The following is a 20456-nucleotide window of genomic DNA, read 5'->3' on the forward strand; positions in this document are numbered from 1 at the left end:
AACTGATTTCTCCAAGAATCTACTTTCTGCTTATCTTAACTCCAACGTTATTGGATACAACGACTTATGACTCTTACACCAATTTTCCTTATCTGCATGGTTCTTAGTGAGCAAAGTGTAATATTAGGTAATCACCTATTTTAAACTAAGTTACAAATTGGGCTTTCTAAGTTTTTATGTTACGTTATCCTTGCAATTAATATCAAAATTACATATATTAATACGCATAATTGTAAGATTAGATTACGAGACAGTCATCCTCGCCAAAGAGCAACTGGAAGTAGAAGAAGGGGGTCTACCAAAGAGATTCATATGAGATATTCTGTAATAATAAACTCGAAACTCACAGCAGAATACGATCGTGAAATGTCACAATGTGATATGCGACATTATTTATAATAATCATAAAATTTATTGGATACACGTATCAAAATGGCGAATCAACGTAAGTCGATTGTCAACATCGACAACAAGGCCTTACAAATTAAAAATGACTTGATCGTGGACAAGTTGGCCGAATACCAGATAGATTATTTTAAATCTCGACCAATTGGATTCTGTTGTGCTGAAATATACCAGCAGAAGCACTAATAAATGTTGTTGAGATTTAAACGTGAAAAGAAAATTTATGAAACGTCTTTAAAATAATATGGATAACATTATAGTTATGTACATATATAATTTAAAAGGGTTACTGTCACTATAAAAGTGGTTTTCGCTTTTAACAACTTTTATTAGTATTTGTATCGCTTGGTCCAAATATGTCATGTCAATTCAAGGTCACCGTTGTTTATATATCCTATACTCCTCCGATCATTGGAATAGGTTTTATATACACACACTAGTGGGTCTTCCGCGAAACTTCGCGTTTATTCAAAAGAATTAGAGTTTGTTTTTTTTTTTTATACAGCCATAGTAGCGCTTTTTAACCGACCAGTAACTTTTTTCCGATCTCCAATATTAAATCTTTGTTTAATAGCAATAATTAAGTAAATTGCAATCAAGAATCCTCTATATTTTTCTGCACATCTACGGCTGGAGCTCTTCAAAATGAGGCCATAACCAATTTTTACGTGCAGCTATCGTCCCATATTCACTGGGACAATAATCGGCTTACTAATATACGAGTATAATATTGTTAATAATTGTACAATTTTTTGCTCTGACATTTTTCGTCTCTTTTTTGTTTTGTAAATTATCGCTATGAGCAATGGCTTAAATTTGAATACATGAGTGCTTTAATAACATTTTTTTTTGTATGTATATAATCAGAATATATAGCTAATAAGCTATTGTATTTATTTGTACATAATAATGTACAAATAAATACACAAAATGTACATAATACATTCATGCATATTACATTATATTAGATAACAAAAAATAAACATAAACACGAATTATTCAAGTGACATTGTACAAACAAACATACGGATGATATGCAAAATACAACCTTCAAGTTCACTAGGTCGAAGCAAACAGACAAACATCAAATAAATACTTCCGCTTAATTACAAATTAAGCGGAAGTATTTATTAATTGCGGCAAAGTAGGTTAAATAAGTATGAAGAGTTTTGTATTTAACGTGTTTGCCATAAAAATGAAAGTTGAACTATTATGATCTCTCTGTGGATGGGACACTTGGACCTTAACCGATTACAGGTTCAAATCCGAACATTATTACTTATTATTATCGATTATAATTCACCATCTGTTACACTAACAGCCTGTAAATTTCCCTTAGGCCTTAAGGCCTCCTCTCCCTTTGAGAAGAAGGTTTGGAGCATATTCCACCACGCTGCTCCAATGCGGGTTGGTGGATACACATGTGGCAGAATTTCGTTGAAATTAGACACATGCAGGTTTCCTCCCGATGTTTTCCTTCACCGCCGAGGACGAGATGAATTATAAACACAAATTAAGCACATGAAAATTCAGTGGTGCTTGTTTGTTTCAACCCGTAACCATCGGTTAACATGCACGCGTTCTAACCACTGGGCCATCTCAGCTCACCAGCTGTTATACACCCTTAAATAAGACCCCGCTGATCTGGGCCACTGTCGTGTAACAAGCTCAAAAATATATCCCTAAAGTATAGGAGACTTTTGCCCAGGAGGAGGACATCTATGAGTTTTTGGTATATATAATATTGACTATGTTTAAACTTTATGCTAAACATAAAAGTAAATTGTTTAATAGAGACTGTCTTAATGATAGTATAAAGTCTGTGTCCAGTGTCAGCTATATAAACATTAAACTCGCAACAAATGATGAATAAACTACATTTAAAAATATAAAGACGCAGGCTTTGTTTAATTATGTCTAGATAGACTGTCATAGTACATATGTATGTGCAATTAACAAAACCGTTAAACATATCCTTTTCCACGACAAAGTATTACAATCTATCAGTAACGGTTATTAACAAACACATTAAACAAAAGATGATTAATGGCAGCTTTGACGACCGCCGTGGTTGAGTAGTGTGTACAACGCTTTTCATGGGTACGCCACTCCGTGGTCGCGAGTTCGATTCCCGGCCGAGTCGATGTAGAAAAAGTACATTAGTTTTCTATGTTGTCTTGGGTCTGGGTGTATGTGGTACCGTCGTTACTTCTGATTTTCCATAACACAACTGTTTTAGCTACTTACATTGGGATCAGAGTAATGTATGTGATGTTGTCGAATATTTATTATTATTATTAGCTGACATGGCGCGCTGGTGACATTCCGATATCTTCTATTTCAGAATGTTCGCCTCTTTACCACAGACGCGATACTCTTTCCATAGACACGCAGTAATATAGGTTTATTTGTATATATATTTTTAGTAGGTATGATTACTATTATTAAAATAGCATGTTAAATTGCAAGAAAATTTTACGATTTTAAATTTTAAAAATTCTTACGCTGTTTAATAATTATATCTTAATATAGCTGTTACTCTGTGGATGAGAATACATAGTCTTTATAAAGTGCCAGATGTGGACATGTAGGTCAAAAACGCGTCTCACGGCCGCCTCTTGTTATTAAATTGTCTATGTTCATATTTAATAATATAATATATTTTATGTATTATTCGATAATGCATAATTTACGCTACTTGTATATGCATATATCAGATTAAGAGTAATGTAAGCGTCTCAATAGTCAATTACGATAATAATTATAATAAACTTTTGTTGTCCACGGTACGCATCTTAATTTCAACCCGCGGGTATCCTAAGAGAAATTGAGCCGTGAACTTCTCAACACAACCGGTAGAGCAAAATCAAGTCAGCAGAAAAATTACACACATAATTTTTAAATTTAAAAATATGGGTCCCCATGGTTTGTGTTCAACCATAAAAGCCATCCTTAAATCGTCAATGCGCCACCATGGAAACTAAGATACTACGTTCCTTGTATTTATGGTGGTGCATTCAACCTTCAAACTGAAACACAAAAATAATAAGTATCGTTGAGCGGTAGCATTGGAAAAATGTCTACAAACACAGGTATTTTATTTTAGGCAGATCTCCAGTCTTAAAAATCTGACTTAAATGTTTTGTCATATCGTCTTCTTCAAACGAATTAATTGCATTAAAGCCTGTAAATTTCCCACTGCTGGGCTAAGACCTCCTCTTCTTTTTGAGGAGAAGGTTTGAAGCATATTCCACCACGCTGCTCTAATGCGGGTTGGTGGATACACATGTCGCAGAATTTCTTTGAAATTAGACACATGCAGGTTTCCTCACGATGTTTTTCTTCACCGCCGAGCACGAGATGAATTATAAAGACAAATTAAGCACATGAAAATTCAGTGGAGCTTGCCTGGGTTTGAACTCGCAATCATCGGTTAAGATGCACGCGTTCTAACCACTGGGCCATCTCGGCTCTTAACGAATGAATGTGATGTTTTAATTGTGAAAACTCTCTAGCATAATAACGTTTAGAATAACAACTACAAGGCAACATCTTGGCCTCCACTGTAAGGTAACGCAATCTGCTACCTTAAAAGATAAATAAAAGGAAGAACGTATCCTTCAAACAAATTGCATATATTAACATATATGTTATATCTAAAATACCGTAGACCTTAAACATGTAGACGTTAACGAGATTAAATATAAACGAAAAGCGGAAATGTATACAAATGTTCCGTCTGTACTTGAACACTTGAATCAATATCATTCCTGAAACTATTTCTATAACTTTAGTTAGACAAGCGTATGGTACCTAGTGATGAGTGGTCACCACCGCCCAAAACGTAAAATATTTCTTAAATCGCCAATGCGCTAACTAACCAAACTAACCTTGGAGACTGAGATCTTGTGCGTGTAGTGGCTGTACACTGGCTCACTCACCGTTCAAACCGGAACATTATAATATTCAATATTTCTGTTTGGCAAGAGAGTATGTGACGAGCATGTACCCAGACATGTTTGCACAAAGCCTTACAATAAAATCAAAAATAAACAGACGATTTCGAAGTTTTTATTTGACTAAATCCGTGTAAAAACAAAACGAACAATATTTATCCTTCGATAAAATTGGATTTTTTACAAGTCTCGAACGAATCAGAATTAGTTTCATCACAATAAAGTTCAATGTCCTATTTTAGTTCTTATCAGAGACGCAATATTACTCAGATTCAAAACTTGTAATGATAACAGGAAAGCGGTCCAGATATTATGAAACTTGGATGATGAAAGGCCACGCTTATCTCGTTTAGTAATGCATATATTTGTACTGCACATATTTATTGTTTTAGTTGTTTTATTTGACTTTTATAAAGAACTAGTTATCGCCCGCGGCTTTGCTAGCGTTACGGTTGGGCGTCAGGTGCTAGATATAATAAATTTCATCAAACTTGGTTCAGTGTTTTAGCTGCGAAAGAGCAACAGATAGATAGAGTTACTCGCATTTACAATATTACCATAGATAATGATGGTAGCTTTAGATGGTCAGCTTGTAAATATTTTGTTACTATTTTATGTGTTTTATTTGTCTCTGTTATTATACTTGTAAACATAGCTAAACATATTTGTTTGTGGCTATATTTTGAACAGTAAATCATGAGGGTCATGATTAGTAAATACGACCAATAGAAACAATTTAGATATATCTGTCAAAATAATTTTAGTACCAGTCTGTACTTGGCACTACAACACATACAAACATATTATTATTGTTATTACAATTATTGTAGTATAATAGTGATACAATAAAAACTAAATAGATAAAAAGATTTTATTCAATTTTATATTTAAGTCTCATAAAAAAAACAACTAACCTATTTTAAATGAAGAACTTAATAAAGATCAACTAATTTCGCAAAGCACATTGTAATTTGCTTTCAAATACAACATTCCCAGAGACAATAACTGGTCTATATTATCTGAGATTATTCGCAGGCAGGTTATAAATTAACAAAATTCAAGATAAACAACATTTATTCGGCGCGATATTACCTAAGTTTCTGTTCGCGAAGAATTCTTAATTTTTTAAAACTACACTTCTCTTGTATGAAATAATGAGGTTTTATGATAAGCGCACAGAAAAACTACACGAGGAAGTTGTCCGCTAAACCGCCTATTAGGTGCCAAGTCGCTCGAAATGGACAACAATGAATGCTTAAATTTGAGAGTGAGTTTCATAATTGTGGTGAAAACAGAAGAAATATAATTTATCACAATAATAATTTATTAATAAGTAGATAATACTGAAGAAATAGAACTTCTCAAGAAGGAATATAAGTACACGCAGTCTTTTTTTTTTAAATCCCTGAATTAAATTTGAATAAAAAAGGCTTTGAACGTTTGTGTGTCAAAGGTCATTGAGAAGAATCGTATTTTTTACTACACGACTTGGGAACAAAAACCCCCAGGCCATTATAAAAACAAACAATTGTTAGAGAAATAAAAAATCCACGGAGTTTTGTTTCTCAGATCTGAAGTATTTATTTTTCGAACATTGGTATTTTTATAAGGAAGTGTTATACTTTTATAATGAACAAATATTGTGACTTTGGCTTGACTTAGACGAGTATTTAAATACTACTGTTATTGCACGTTTATAACGCTTTCAATAGTCCATTGTACGAAACGAGAGCCAAATAGCAACCAAAATGTCCGCAGGGCGCTATAAAAGCGCATGTTAATTCATTAACACGATATTGTGTTTAATCAATTTGTCCGTCAGTTCGTTTCGACCGCTTCATTGTATGTTAATATTATTGTTACGGACTTAAACTTCGTGATTGTTTTAAATAATTTTTGACAGACCTAATCTGTGATATCACATTTTTACGAATTAACATTGCAGACATTTGTATGTAACAACTTACAAATAAACGACTACAAATTACTAAACGAAGAGCTTGTGGCTTTTATAAGTGCGTGTGTTTGCATGTACAGTCGGGGTAAGAAAAGGTTCGTCACCTTAAGATCTATTTTCGTGTGCTCAGTATGAGCGATATCCTGCTTTACCGATTGAGTATGACATATTGCGTCGCAATGTCATTATAAGTCGCATCTAGCAAAGAGTATTAATAACGTTTAAAAGCTATAATAATAATAAGAAGAAGCCGTCAATCGGTATGATAATTAACAAGTTTTCACTAAACCTCGTAGCCCTTCGTGAATGCTCGTGTAACATCGGAGATTAGGACATTGTCTTGTCTATTATATATTATATATATAAAATAACAAGTCCTGACTGACTGATTCATCATCGCCGAGCGTAAACTATTAAAGTTAGGGCCTTGAAATTTGATGAGTAGGATATTTTTATTGAGTAGACACCCACTAAGAAAGGAATTTTGGAAATTCAACCCCTAAGGGGGTGAAATATGGGTTAAACGTTTGTATGGAAGTCCGTCATTTTTTAAGTTAGGAACATGAAACTTCATTTTTGAGATACTGGTTAAAAACAAGTAGATACGTATTTAAGCGTTTCTTCATATTCTACCCCTAAAGGGGTGAAATAAGGGTTAAAAGTCAGTATGAAAGTCCGTCATTTTTTAAGGCAGAAACATGAAACTTTGTTTTTGGGATATTGACAAAAAATGAGTAGAAAGTATTTAAGCAGTTCTGGATATATTACCTCTAAGGGGGTGAAATAAGGGTTGAAAGTTAGTATGGAAGTCCGTCATTTTTTAAGGTAGAAACATGAAGATTTACTTTTGTGATACTGGTTAAAAATGAGTAAACACGTATTTAGGCGTTTCTGCATATTCTACACCTTAGAGGGTGAAATAAGGGTTGAAAATTTGTAAGGAAGTCGGTACTTTTTAAATTAGAAACATGAATCTTTATTTTTGGGCTACTAATTAGAAATTAGTAGTAGAGCTATTAGAAAATCGTAATTTAAAGTTGGTTTATCCTTACTGTTTCTTCATTCGAACAAGTGTAAAGGATTTTACGTAAAAAAAACACGAAACTCACTCAAGAAAAAACTGTGAAGTTCGAGAAGTATAAGTACAATTATATCTTTATGTTTCCATATAGTGTAGTATGTTGCAACTAAAATCACATTTACGCAATTGAAACTCTTAAACATGTTTACAAACAAATCGACATGCACTCTTGCATTAACAAGCACATGTTACATGCTTTACATTACTTGTAACAACAAACAAGTATATATTCATATGCGAAGTGACAATGAGCTCCATTGAACTTAACTTCCTGCTAAGTTGAATAAATGTTTAAGTAATGTCAATTATTATCTTTACTTATTAGACATATAGAGGAGACGGTCCAGTTCATAGAATGTAAAAAAAATAAACAGATGTTGCAGGTTTGATTCCGAGTATGATGAAAATTTCGATGCGATTACAATAAACAAGTTTTATCCCTGAATTCAGCTGAAAAGCAGCTTTATTGTACGTTTCTTTCTAATGGAATTTAATAAATATATATCTATACTTCTATACTAATATTATAAATGTGAAAGTAACTCTGTCTGTCTGTCTGTTGCTCTTTCACTGCCATATCGATGAACCGAATTTGACAAAATTTGGTATGAAGCAAACTTGAACTGCAAAGAAGCACATATGCTACGTTTTTTGCCTAACACATGACAATCAACCCCCTAAAACGCGATCGAAGCCGCAGGCGAAAACTAGTTTCTAAAATATACATAACCCAATTTATACTGATAAAATAAGTCTGTCTGTTACCCTTTCACGCTTAAGCCGCCTGAACCGATTTAGATGAAATTTGGTATGGAGATAGTTTGAGTCCCAGATAAGCACAAAGGATAATAATTAATGTTAAATGAGGGGTAACTATTTGTGTGCTAGGTAAAGTTTTATCAATTTCGCGTGGGTAAATTATTCGAGAAGGTTCTTAAGGGCACTTTCAAACCTCATGTTATATGATTAAACATAGTATATACTTATATATATAAATAGATTGATAGCAACTCTGTGGGATACATTAAGTAAGATAAACTTAAATATTTTTTTGTATTTAAATATGTATATGTATTTTAAACACAGGATCAAAGATCACAAACAATAGATCGTTTTAAGAAAATGCAAATTGAACGACGTCGAATGAGATATATAAATGTATTTTCATATATATTGAACGATGGTAGATTTTAATTTAACAATCAATAAGTAAGTGTAATGCTTCTATATCGAATAAATGATTTTGATTTGATATGATTAATAAAACAAAATATTCTTTTGAATCATGTTACAATGTTTAATGAGATATAAAGCTATCACCGGTTCAATTAATTTTTTATATGTATGTGTAACATGCCTTAGTTTGCCTTAGCGATACTGAACTTTTATGTGATTAATTTAATTATATTAATCTCGAGATCAGCGATGGTTGAAAATATTTGAGTAAACCTGTATGTCCACCACATATCCATCAAACGTCATCGGAACTGCGTGGTGATATAAATTCCAACGTTCTTCTCAAAAGTTTCTAGCCCAGCAGTTGGTTATTAACAGACAGTTCTTTTATATATGAGGAAGCTTACAAGACTTAAATAGCGTTGATATTTAAGCCATGTGTATTGTACAAAGGCAACAGGAATGAAGGCGTTATAAGGGTACTGGTACATTTAACAAACTGATGCATCATCGAAATGTTATATTTAATTCGATTTCCATATTTATTCATACGCGTACGGCAGGGTTGACGAAATTTTTTTTTTTTTTATAAATATTTTCGGACAGTCGACAGAGATTAATGTTTTAATAGTTATCCACTTTGTCAATAGATACGGTCGCTTTAGAAGTATAAACTACTCATATGGTCGATGTGTCATCAAGTATGGAATCTAAGATATGTGATATAGACTTAAAAATATATAATTAACTTATGTAGATCGTGGTTCCGTCGGATTATGAGATCGTTATGTATAATGTGCTATAATATATTTAGCTTGTGCTCTATAATGTCGCCTGGCGGCCAATTTCCGCCCTTCAAAATTTGCTGTCCCGTCCGATATTCGGTCAGTACGACTATGTATGTTACATATAATACTAGCTGAACCTGCGGCTTTACCTACGTGCAATTCATAAAACTTTACCTATAGCACAATAACCGTCACTCCATACCAAATTTCATCGGTTCAGCAGTTTAAGCGTAAAGTGGTAACAGACAGAGTTAATTAGTATAAATATTTATGCTTTATCATCTGCACTATAAAATATATTATTCACTTTAATTCATATGTATGTATTAATATGGAATTGTACTCTATATATTTTAGTATAAATAAATATTGGACAACATCACATACATTACTCTGATCCCAATGTAAGTAACTAAAGCACTTGTGTTATGGAAAATCAGAAGGTCTGGGTGTTTGTGGTACCGTACCACAACCAAACCAAAACACCCAGACCCAAGACAACAAAGAAAACTAATGAACTTTTTCTACATCGACTCGGCCGGGATTCGAACCCGGGACTAGGAGTGGCGTACCCATGAAAACCGGTGTACACACGACTCGACCACGGAGGTCGTCTTATATATATTATATTATTTAATTATATACATACGATTTTATTTATATCGGTCCGTATTATTCTTTGCATAATTCCCACTTAAAAATTGTATGTCAGAAATCATCACTGAGCAATATGGCCGCCTTATTGTAGAAAGATTTATAAAAATAAAAGAGTATCAAGTTTATCTATCAATATGTATATATTAAATATTAAGCATATTCGTTAAAAATAAAACCAAATTCTCTTCATTACCAGCCCTAAAACGTCAAGTGGCAGTTTCCTCGTCGCACGTCACTAGTCTTACAATTATAATGTAATTCAATACAGATTTGAGGTCAATGCCTCTGACCGTAGCGTTTTGATTGATACCAATAAAACGTTTCATTCTATTTCATTAGCCATAGAAAAAAAATAATTATTTTTGACTGCTTCATTGTTCTAGGTACTAAAATTTATAAGAACACAGACTCCTGGGCTAAAAAGTTAATGGGTCGACAACCTGTAGAAGCCAAGGGTCTACAAATTGATAGTATTTACAATCCCGTGACTCGGAAAGCACCAAACTCTTTTCGGTCATATTGGATTTCCTTCGAATTTTAAAAGTGCAAGAATAAAGAGTTGGCCACTATAATATGTTCTGCGTAGTTGACTAGTCTCTATGACTATGGTTGTCGGGGTGGAAATCGGCCGGGACATCATAATTTAAATATGGAACAGAATAGAAAAAGTTATACTCTCATACAAGTTCTAACTAGATGTGACACAGATCAGCTTCATATTGGAATATAGTACTATGAATATAAGTCCAAGGCGGTCTTATTGCTCCCAGCTGTCTCTTCCAGATAATAATAAAACAGAAAGTGAATGGTACTCAGGATATGGTTGAAAACATTAACGTAATATATATATACGGACGATTCCACATCGATTGGTCATAGTCTCAAACCGATACGTTCCGTAGTTTTCACGTATTTGACAGTGACAAATTACTGGATGAAAATACTTTTTCACAAAAGACAAGTTAGGCAGACAGACATGGTCCTCGTTTATCGCGGAATTTCGATACGATGTTTGCGTATCGACGATGTCAATGTATTCGATTCGATTCGAAGAGATTCCTTTCTTCCGCCAATCTTTGATCATGTGACGTAACAAATATGAATTATCTTTTAAACAATTTGTGTTTTCTATCAGCGATTTCGTCAGTATATATATATAAGGATGATGTGGCGTGGTTCAGACTAAGTGCATTTGTTCTTAAACCTATTGCAAATACCCATTTCTACAACCTCATAAAATATATTCTTGTATATATTGGGATTTCATAATATAGTATAGAACAAAATAGCTTCCTGTCGTCTGAACACTTAGATCTTTTAAACTACGAAACGGATTTTAAAGCGGTTTTCATAAATAAACAGAATGATTCAAGAGCAAGGTTTATATCGTACTATAGGTATATAATCTCTACTGTAATATGCATATATTGTTTTGTATAATATATGCATATTACAGTAGAGAACAAATTTATTTTCCTAACCTTTTTATGTTTGTTCTCCAACTCACTATAACCCACTGTAACCCATACTAAAACTCTCTATTTTGTCGGAACTCTTCGAAAGATACCAAATATACCCAAATTCAAGAGTTTTACCCTAGTTATTGTATTGTCGTCCGAAATTCATATTCTTTGTAGGTTTCGAGTCTTACCATAATTAGAAGTGGATTAAAATCGACTTTCTATATTTGTTCAATATGTTATTCTCGCACAGGTAAAACTAACATATTTTTTTCATTTAATGTAAAAAAGATATACAAGTTTCAATAACTCTATATTCCAAGCTTTACGAGGTGGATACTGGGCATTCTTAGCCCAATTTTAATTATGATTGTTCTTTAAAATGCAACGATAAAGATTACAAACAAGATATATAGGATCAAGACTTGAAGATGGGTTAAGTGATTAAAAATTGTCCGGGGCTAGACAGATGCATTTCATAGGAGTCGAAGCAATCTATATCGTCTTTCTTCTCTTCTTTGTATAGTCTTCTTTTCTTTCTTCTTCTAAATCTTTGATCATGTGACATATCAATTACATATTTATTTATATTTCGATTTCGGATATTGGAGTATGTGAATATTACATACAGGTTAAAGAAACGAACAATTTTTCATCAGAAACTTTTTGCTTAAAGACTACACACAGAAGTGTTTTACGCCAAGCCAAAAGATGCCACGTAAATGATACTTATAAAAGTTGCATTCAAACGTCACATTTAACTGACATGCAATCATAACATATAGAAAAATTACGCTTCACACGTAGAACAAATACACACACATATAACACACATAGAAACGTAGACACAGACGTTACGTATAGAAACGTTACAAAAATTCGACCTTGAAATTTTACTTTCATCGTGCCCAATGAAGTTTAAAGTTTTATCACAAAAGCATTAACAACTAAGAACCGCTCTATTACTACAATATTTGATTTATTATTCCAAACAAATTAGTAGACATTTAAGTTGAGTAATATTAACTCTAGTCAATTGACGTTATAATACATGTTTACTCGAATTTATGCATTCGTCTGTTCCCTCTCACGGTAGCTCGACTTCAGTGGGACTGTGAAGGTCATTAGGGTCACGCGGTCGGCACAAACAAACAGACACTTTCACAATGTTTAGATATTAACATGCCTCGGACAGTGTTTATGGTGTTTGTAAATATTGTATGTGTAATTAAGCGAAAATTGCAATATCGAGGCGTTAAACAAATTCTAGCAACAATTTATAAATATTTGTTAGTTGGATAAAATTTTTTTTCCAAAAATTTCAAAATGCTTAAGGATAGGTGAACCTATGTAATATGATGAAAAACCTATATATATATATATATATATATAGGTTTTTCTTTTTTATTATATACGTAGGCGGACGGGCAAATGGTAGTCCTGGTAGTGTGTGGTCATGATCATCCATAGCATATTTCAGTATAACTTATACAAATAAGTTATATATTCTAAGACATTTTCTTACTATCTACATATTAGTTAGAATTACTTAAATAAAATACTTATTATATGTATTAATATTTTCTTCTGGTGCAACGATTCCAATTGCATCGTTTAAATAATATGTTTCTGACGAAAGAGTCCAATAAATTGTTTTATATTTAAACGAATGTAAACCTATAAAACTGGGTCATAAAAGCGTACTTACATAAAATTTTAGTGTTGATTATTCAAGATCGAATTTGAGTGCAACGTTTCTAAATGAAACGTTTCTAACTAGTATTTCTTTTTCAAACTAGTATTCGCCAGTGTCAGTTTTAGTAATATTTTTATTTTTTTTATATTGCATTTTTCAATTACCGATATATTGTATCTTAAAAAGAAACATCACGTCAATAGTCTAAATTAAAAGCAGTCGAAATTGCAACTAAGTTATACTATATACTAAATAAGAAACGCTAATTCGGGTATAAGTAAAATAGTCTAGTAGTTTTTTCTGTTAGTCATAATATAAAAACGTCTCATTTATAAACACAAATAAATTGGCTAACTATAGCTTCGTATAAACTAAAGTTTCTTTGAATCTTATTCCAAGATGGCTGTTGAATGATGAATGGTTAATGAATGATAATGGAGAAGCTACCGTTCGTTCCGCCGTTCAACGCGATTATAATATGAAAAATAATTATTATTAATTTCCATCTGTACATATATAAATAAGTTTTTCGTCTTATGTTAACGTACATTTAATACAGTTTAATATGACACTTTTTACAGAGTAATACTTCAAACTGTTTAAATAACGTATCGTTATAGAAAAACAGTTCGTATTGTAAATTCAAAAAGGCATAAATTTGCATACATTATATTCCAGTATTACTAATATTAACGTTCACTTTCTCTTTCAAAAGTTACTTTAAGTATTATTGAATATATTTGAAAATATTATTTTTTAAATCAAGTTACGCAAATATTTAAAGCATAAAGTTCAAGGTCGATTCAGTTTCTTATTCGACTACGTCGTATAAAATGATGATGATTGTCGTGTGTTTATTAAATCTTCGTTTAATAAAGAATAGTTACACTTGCTTATTGACTGTCTAAAATCTACCATCGGTCCTGAGAAGAACCGGTTAAGGAAACTCAGCGGTTTTTGTTTTGAGTTGCATTGCAATTATTTTTGTACATAATTGTATTAAGTCTAAAAATGTAGCTACTATAAGTCATATACATCTTATTTTTTTAAGAAACGTGACTTGGAATCCATAATTGAAGACGGTAGATTTTGCATTTTTTTGTGTTTTTTTTTATCTAATTGTTATGATATAAATAGTATTATTACTGCTTAAATTATTATAAACTTAATTTTGTGGTCGTGCGTTCAATATAAGTCCGATGTTACTCTATGATCCTTAAAGTATTTTCTATGAAAACCATATTGATCTGTTGCTGAGTTTTTACATTAAAGAAGAACTAACCAGCAAATACCCTCCGCATCTACAATATTATTAAGAAACAATATAATACGTTTGAAACATGAATCTGCTACTATTATTTTAAATTTATATTTTACTATTTATAAATACGAAAGATGTACTTATATTGTTTAAATGTTTGTAACCCAATGACAATAGATCGATGAAATTTAATCAAAAATATTTTTTAGAAAATACTAATGTAACAGTAATTAGGAATTAATTAGTATGTTAACATATGTTGCTGTTAAGTCTAGCCTTTTAACCAAGAGGCGCCGTTCATTCAGTAGCTTAAATGACATTCAGTTAACCAAATAATTAAGTACTATATAAGTGGTCACCACACCCATTGTCACTAAAAAAATAAAGCGTTGTCAATACGCCAATAACTTTGGGACCACTAACAGTATTCTTTGTGCCAGTTGAACTCGCTCATCCTTTAAGCAGAAACACAACAGTATTTAGTATTACGGTTTGGCGGCAGAATATTTGATGAGTAGGTAACTACCTAAACAGGTAGGCTTGCACAAACCTCTTCAGAATCTTACCAGAATCGTGGTTTAAAATAACAGAACGTTTACAGACATTAACATAAATTTATTTTTATTAATTATTGACTCTACTTAATTTATTATTAGTAAACAATACTAAATATCATGAGACGTTAAAATGTGAACGCAGGACATATCTACTTTCATATAGTAAGGACTATTACGAAACGGCAATTGTTCGTCGTGTAATAATAAGTATAGGTCTGTGATCCCGCAGTAGCGACGGTTGCACAACCAGCGTGACCGATCATTTAGCTATCGACTCCCTACAATCTTCTCGTCAGCCTCCGAATATTAACCTTCAAACTTTCATTTGATTACACACATGAACATAAGAGATATGACTTGTGAACTTGTAATTTTATGCTATCCAACTACGTGTCTGTTTATCTGTTTGTTTGTTACGCTAACTCGTCTTAACTTCTCAGGACTTGGATGGATTAGGAGGAGGAGGAGGCCCTGGCCAATAGAGTAGTGGAGGCCCGTAATAATTATTTTATAAATTAATTCAAACAATTTAATTTCTATCAGTATTTGCCAATAATTTATTAATTCTTTGTGTCTTTTAAAACAGCGATTAGTAATATTATATAATTTGACTACATCCAGATATCTAATTAAATATTACATTATAATTCTTAACTCGTCGGAACCTCTATTGTGGGGGCCGCTCTCTTATTGAGTCCCCAGGGCAGTTGCCCTTTTGCACTCCCCTAAATCCGGTCCTGTAACTTCTTAACACATCACATGAAAATATGCATAAACGTTGTCAATACAGGACATTGTATATGGTACCTAACAATAACGCCTGATATTTTATATTATAAATTGCACGGTCTTTGCCCAGCGGTGGGAAATTACTTAATGTTTGTTATCTCGGGCTCAGCGGTGAAAGAAAACGACGCGAGGAATACTGTGTCGGATCTAATTGTTACTCGTGTCTACCCCAAGCTGCATTTGAGCAGAGTGGGTAATCCCCCAGTTTTTTACATTACTTTACGGTGTACTTTGTGCAAAATATATTTAAATTAAAATTTATGTTACAAAAACAACCGTAAACAGTTGCTTAGTCGTTCTCCACTAATTATTATTCCATCTCCGCGTGTCTAGCTTTTCATCGCGATAAATACCTAGTTGCAGAACGCATGCTTAAGTGCATAACACTACCACGACAGCTAATTTAACTTGAACTCACACTATTATTCATTTACATATTTCACTATATAATATTGTAGTTCTATTAAAAATGGTTTTTCTAGCTCTTCGTATTGAACCCCTTAACTTATTCGAATACATTTAAAGTTCTAAGCAATGACGGCTCAACATAAATTGGACGTGAAAATGTAGGGGTCACACGTCATACAACCAGTCAATTATGAACTTTCCTGTAGTATTATTTATGAAGAAGCATGTGAGAATGAAAGTTCAAAGAACAATGGTTGTTTCTATTATGCAAGGCGGAATAATTTCATGGAATTTAGTTAAACCGACACGCTTGTCACGAACGTTTCTGGTGTTTTTATGATAATGTTAGCGGTGTCGGTTTGTAAGGAAGTGTAAACAAGGCAAGAATTAGATAATACACAGCTGTTTTTCAGATTACGCGATAGTATCATTAAATAGTATGAAATGTAGTTCGCGTCTCTCTGTTTTTTGCTTGATGATAGAATATGTGTTGAGTAGGTGGTATCTACCCAGACGGACTTGCACAAAGCCCTACAACGAACTGCCTACAACATTTGTGTCAAGGCAAAAGTCTAAACTTAAGTATTGTTTATTGACGTCGCTGATAAACAAATGTTCTAGACAATAATGAAATCACGAGAAATTATTTGTAACAATAAACATAGGTATTATTACAATAAATATCTGGTGTATAGTTTTAAAGCTGTGTCATTTTTTTATTTTAATCTATTACCAATAGATGGCGCTGATTGATAGTTAACAACAGTTTAACTCATGTAGATAATCTGATTAAGCTTTAAGCATCGTTCGTCTGATGTTTTGATATCACGATATATTATTACGGTTGAATCTTTAATTTAGCAACTAAATTAATTGCTATAAAAATGAAAACAAAGCCATATTTTTTAATTTTTGATTTTTATTATTTATCGATTGGATGAAAAAATATATTATGTCAATAAAGTTAAATAATGTCTTGAGAAGTTAAAAAATAAAATGTTTTTTTTTAATGATAAAATTAAAAAAAAATAACGTCTTTACGAAAATATATTATTACATGATACATTAACAAGAAGGTTTTGGTCTTTTACACGAGTAAAAAATCTAATGGAAAGTCATACAAGAAATCTTCTAAACCATATGACTCCTAAGGCAGAACGATGATGTCTGAGATTCAGAAATTTATCTCGTTCCGACATACATTGACCCCTTATTTGTTAATAGTGATTTAGAAAATAAATATAAATAATATTAATTAAAGCATTTATCAAAGTATGTTTTCTTTTTTTAAACTGTAAAAATAAATCTTACAATGATAGACCACTCACTCCTTCATTTGTGTATCGAGATATATTTATGGTTATCAAAATAAGGCGACCACTGACCATCGGATGGCCCTCTTAAATATTTCCAAAATATATTATTGGATGGTTAATTACTTTTAACTATAGTTTAATTACGGTAATTAAACATAAACATGACGTTATATGATTCTTCGTAAATAACTGTAGTTTAAATAAAATAAAAAGAAAGCTTGAGTCATATACACTCATTGTGCGATGAAGTACTAACCCGATATTATTTGAATCACTTGTTCGTTGCAACGAGTTACTCATGCTGCAGCTGCGTAACGTATTGTTTAAATAACTTTAATGTATGTATGTACATAATTAGTTTATGTAATTACTTGGGTCAGATTTCGATGAGGGATAATATTCTTTATTAAGTTAAGTACCCTTAAACAGTGGCAAAATTTTTAATAAACTTTCATGTATAAAGTATGATAGAAATTCGCATTGTTTTTGGACATTAATAAAGTCCCGATCGAAATGTGTCCGCAAAAATCGTATAATCGATATATTTCGATATTAAATCCATAAAATTCTATGACGCCGTATTCGTTTAGTTATACCTATTTATTTTAACCGAGAAACCGGATTTTCATCTAGTTTTAAAAATAATACTTTGAAATATAAAAGTACTGAAATTTAGAAATAAGCATAAGAAATAATTTAGAAATAATAATTTTACTCATTGTCTAATTTATATGCATATATGTATGTATATAAATTATATTTTTATGTTGGATATTTTATATATTATATTACATGTAAAAAATAATTATGAAAAAAGCTAATTAACACAAATATGCATATTAATCTACCTAACCAATTAAAACATAATTAATTGATTCAATTAAAAAAACGCATGTCATCGTTTGTTAAGATAAGGCGGTAGTCGCGAATTATATATTCAAAGTTTGTAATAAATAACGTAATATTAAAATTTAATAGTTGTGTTGTATCTGTTGATCTTTAACATTAAGTATTTCAAAATTAAAATACTGGTAGATATATAAGTATAAAAGTTATTAATCTGGTGATTTAATGGCTGAGAAATACAAGTAGTAAATATCATCGAATAAACGGACAGACCTGTTGTCTGTCTGTTTATTCGATGATATAGACTTTATTATTATTTTATATATAACCCATAGACAAAGGCGCTGTAATAAATATTAACAATTCCTAACATCGCTAATGCGCTACTTGGGAACTAAGATGTTACGTCCCCTGTGCCTGTTACACTGGCTCACTCACCCTTAAAATCGGAACATAACAATACTAAGTATTGCTGTTTGGCGGTATAACATCAGTTCAGTAATCTTAGACGTTTTTTTGAACGAAGTCTGTCGAACCAACTGGTCGAAATCAACACGTAAGGAAAAACCGTTATGTTCCCTCTAGGCGATCCTTCCCTATCTGTGTCGCTTTCTATTATATACGGCTTAATATATAATTATAAAAAAAATATATCGTGTTAATTATTTAATCAAGGTGTATGTACCGTGACACCTCTTGTAGTTATTTCATGATAGTGGTTACACTGTCCATCGAGATTGGCGTCGTAAAAAAATAATCATTCCTTAAATCCTTGAATCGGGTATTGTACAAGAACGTCTGAGTAGGTATCAACCACTCATCAGACTTTCTACCGCCAAACAGCAATACTGGGTATTTTTATGTTCTGGTTCGAAGGGTGAGCCAATGTAACAAAAGACACAAGGAATATAAACTCTAAGCTCCAAAAATTGTTGGCGCTTAGGCAAAATAATACTTTAAAAAAAAATTGACATAAAATTTACATTGATTAAACATAATAGTAGAACTAAACCCCGGACCGAGAACCGAGAGCCTCGGGGTCTTTAGCATATTTGAGCCACGAGACCAAGAGGCAGTTAATATACATTCACCTATATAATATAAAAATTTGTAATAGCTTTAGAAATTGCAATAATTCAACTAAAATTATGTTAATCTATGCTTACTTACATGTTAAGCGTGTCATATTGACCGAAAGACGAACTGACAGTTGCTTAATTTGGTTATTAAAATTCATATTTTTTTTTTATGTAATAAAATGAAATGAATAAGCAAATTATATTTGAGATGGATTTTTTAAGTTTTTTTTTTTATTAGAGACAACTTTAACACTCATGGGAAAAGGCCTTTGTATTGCTGATTTTCATTTTATGTCAACGTTAGACGGATGACAAATGAGCCATCTGACGCTAAGTGGACACCTTGCCCATAGACATTGGCACCATTTGTAATTTTAACATTTTTTAAATAACTATTAAACCAACAATTTGGCAACCGAGATTTTATGTCCTTTGTGTCCTTATTATACTGGCTTACTTATACCGGAACACAACAATACTATGGCGGTAGAATATATGAGGAATGGGTGCTACCTACCCAGAGAGGCTTGCACAAAACCTTACCGCCAAAGGGTTAGATGAGGTTCAATGTTTTTTCTCATGTTTAGGTGCTCTCGTTATATTTTCCTTTACTTATAACTTATACTTTTAAATTATTTTGAAATATTATCGCATAGAAATATACATAAGTAACCGTATATAGCAAAGCTGTCCATGTAAAAAAACAATAATATACTAATATTATAAATGCGAAAGTAACTCTGTCTGTCTGTCTGTCTCGCTTTCACGCCAAAACTCCTGGACCGATTTAAATGAAATTTGGTACACAAATAGTCTAGAGCCTGAGAAAGGATATAGGCTACTTTTTATTTGGAAAAAGTGCTGTGAAAGGTTGAAAAGGGGGATGAAATGTTGTAAGTTGTTGAAAATATTGTCATTTTTAGAACTAGAAGCATAAAACTTATATTTGAGGCTATATATAACATATCAGGACACCCACTAAGAAGGGAATTTTGGAAATTCTACCCCTAAAGGTGTGAAATAG

At 32.1% G+C, this 20456-nt stretch overlaps 1 protein-coding gene across 1 annotated transcript in view; it reads right to left on the reverse strand.

The window, feature by feature from the left end:
* The window catches only part of LOC113403742 (synapse-associated protein of 47 kDa), a 241398-nt gene that overhangs the window by 80755 nt on the left and 140187 nt on the right, over positions 1-20456 (reverse strand). The gene's annotated exons all lie outside the window — the stretch shown is intronic.

Source organism: Vanessa tameamea, chromosome 20 (genome assembly GCF_037043105.1).
Source record: "Vanessa tameamea isolate UH-Manoa-2023 chromosome 20, ilVanTame1 primary haplotype, whole genome shotgun sequence".
Classification (NCBI taxonomy): Eukaryota; Metazoa; Arthropoda; class Insecta; order Lepidoptera; family Nymphalidae; genus Vanessa; species Vanessa tameamea.